Source organism: Lipotes vexillifer, unplaced genomic scaffold (genome assembly GCF_000442215.2).
Source record: "Lipotes vexillifer unplaced genomic scaffold, Lipotes_vexillifer_v1.1 scaffold1154, whole genome shotgun sequence".
Classification (NCBI taxonomy): domain Eukaryota; kingdom Metazoa; phylum Chordata; class Mammalia; order Artiodactyla; family Lipotidae; genus Lipotes; species Lipotes vexillifer.
Window position 1 is genome coordinate 1,252,589 of NW_006770904.1, and position 3,217 is coordinate 1,255,805.

Genomic DNA, 3,217 nt, shown 5'->3' on the forward strand with positions numbered 1-3,217 from the left:
AGATTCCCACCTCCGTCACCAGCCCCCAGCCCAGCCCTCCAGGATCTATAGCAGGGGAAAGGCCCTCTGCCCGCACAGTCCGCCTCAGAGAGGAAAGGGAAGGGAAGGGAAGGGAGAGAAGAGGTAAAGATGGCCTTTTCCCCCAACAGAACAGTCTTCTGTTGCTGTTCTTGCTTTTAATGTTACACTTGAATACTGGAAACTATTTGATAAAGTATTTTTTATGTGTTTCTTTCTGTATCATCTCTTGCTGTGTATTAATAGATAGCTATAAATAAAACACCCTGGGCCCCAAGTACAGATACTACACAGTAGCAAAGTGTACTGTTTTTAGCACTCCTCAGCTTTGCTGTTTCTCAACTTCTGCGTAAAACAATTTGCAACCTTGCCCAGCCAATAAATCTGGGGCGAGATGTGGCAATGAGCTCAGCAAAAAGAACAGCCGTTAGGTTGCCTGACGAGAGAGAGCACGAGGCATAGAGAGCTGGCTTAGTGTGGGCTCGGTGAAGCTGTCCAGGCCACTAGCTCAATCATATATCGTTGACTATTTTACATTCCTACTTTGCATAGCACTGTTGTGAAAGACTGCGTAATACAGACATTACCCCATGACATATTACACACCTCCAGGAGTCATGAACAAACACGGCTTCTCCCTGTGTCCAAAATCGAGTGGTATTTAGCACAGGAAACAGGGTGCTGCTCAGCAGAGATTCATCCCATGTATCTAAAAGCATAGAACTTAAGAGTTCGTCGATAGGTCAATGGATAAAGAAAATGCGGTATATATATGTACACCACATGGAATACTTCTCAGCCATAAACGAAAACGTGGATGGACCTAGAGGGTATCGTGCTAAGTGAAATAAGTCACACAGAGAAAGAAAATACCATATGATTTCACTTATATGTGAAATCTAAAAAACCCAGAACAAACCAACAAAAATAACAAAACAAAAGCAGACTTGTAGATGCAGAGTTCAAACTGGTAGTTGCCAGAGGGGAGAGGGTAGGGGGCTGAGTGAAATAGGTGAGGGAGATTAAGAGGTACAGACTTCCAGTTATGAAATAAATAAGTCACGGGGAGGTAATGTACAGCATAGGGAATATAGGTAATAATAACGTTTGTGATAACTTTGTATGCTGACAGATTATAACTAGGCTCGTCATGATACTCAGTTTGTAATGTATAAAATTATCAAATCACTATGTTATACACCCGAAGGTAATATAATATTGTAAGTCAATTACACTTCAATAAAAAAGAAAAAAATATTTAACATATGCAACTTTGCTTCGCTGACACTTTCATCCATAAGACGATGACAGATAGCAGCTGTTTAGCTTAAAAGAATATGTCCAATTCTCTAACCTAGCGTTTCCCAAACCTCAGTCATTCATAAACCTCTTTCACAACTTTTGCCATATTGGTGTGCCACCCATATATTTTAACTGAATATTTTCCTTTCAACTGACTTACTTCTTTTACTTGAATAGTTTTAGGGAAACTTTCTATTGCTTCTATCCTAAGCAATAATATATATGGAATCATGGTCTGTATGGTTAAATAATATACATTTTATATGGTTAAATAAGGCACCTGAAATCATGGTTTAATACATGTTAGAATAAACGTCATTATTGTGTGCTCCTTAAGCTATTAGAAATAAAAAGTGTTCTGCCATGTACTGTCACCTGATATACCAACACCAGCATGCTTACCACTCCTGGGGAACACCATTCCTCCCAATCTGATGTCTTATGTCTTATTATGTTAAGAATTAAGCCCTGGTTTAATTCCACTCTCTGACCTCTACTTTCAAGATAATCTCCAAATATTCTACATCAAAACTCTCATATGCGGCTTCCCTAGTGGTGCAGTGGTTGAGAGTCCGCCTGCCGATGCAGGGGACACGGGTTCGTACCCCGGTCTGGGAAGATCTCACATGCCGCAGAGCGGCTGGGCCCGTGAGCCATGGCCGCTCAGTCTGCGCGTCCGGAACCTGTGCTACACAACAGGAGAGGCCACAACAGTGAGAGGCCCGCGTACCGCTAAAACAAAACAAAACAAAACAAAAAACCTCTCATATGGATGCATTCCAAAGAAACAGAAGTTCTGGCACCCAGAATCTAGAAAAACAAGGAGTTCACATCCCAAAAGTTCCTAGTTCATACTTCCCCTTGGTTTATCACTTCAATGTTTTGGTAGTTGCCTTTTATCTTATTTTGATCCTCTATCCCGAATTTAAATATCCTCTCTGAGTGTTTACATACACACACACACACACACACGCACCCCACATGTGAACCTATAGATTGAAATTAAATAGTAGTTGTAATATTTCACACATCAGGGAGACCAGAAAAATGCGACGGCCAGTAGCTGCCTCCTCACGTTTTTCTCTTTAATTTTAATTCTATGTCATTCATGATATGTTGGAACTGAAGAGATTCTGATGCAGGAGTTAAAAAATAAGACTACTTGGAGGTGAGTGGAATAGAGTCAAGTGATTTCATTAAACCTAATTTATGTATTCATTCTAGACAAGCTTTCCTTCCACACGTTTGAATGGGATAGTAAAAGGAAATAATTCTGGAAGGCAGGTGCCATATAAATAAGATGGCTACCTTCATGTTTTCTTAAGCAAACTGCATGTGTGTGACATTCAGGGCGGTGACTGTGGTTAAGTCTGCTGTTGTCAGAACCCTTTTCATGACACCATTTCATTTCAAATTTTGTGTGTCTTTTTTGGTTTTTAAAAGTTTCCTGTAGAATGGTGGTTATCATGGACGGAGGTGAGGTGGGTGAGGGAAATGGAGGGTGATGTTGGTCAAAGAATACAAACTTACAAGATGAATAAGGTCTGGGGATGTAAGGTACAGCATGGTGATTATAGTTAACAATACTGTATTATATGCTTGAAAGTTGCTAATGTTCTCACCACAAAAAAGAATGGTAATTATGTGATGTGTTACCATCAAATGGTAATTATGATGAAGGTGTTAGCTAAAGCTGCAGTGGTAATAATTTGCAATATATAAGTGTATCAAATCAATGCCTTGTACACCTTAAACTTACGTTATATGTCAACTATGTCTCTATAAATCTGAAACAAAAATTTTCTTTCGCACCTCATACATAATGACAAAAAATACACCAGAGGTCTTAGCTCTTTCCCAGCTTTGGTGTAATAAAACTCCTTTGGTATCCTGCTGA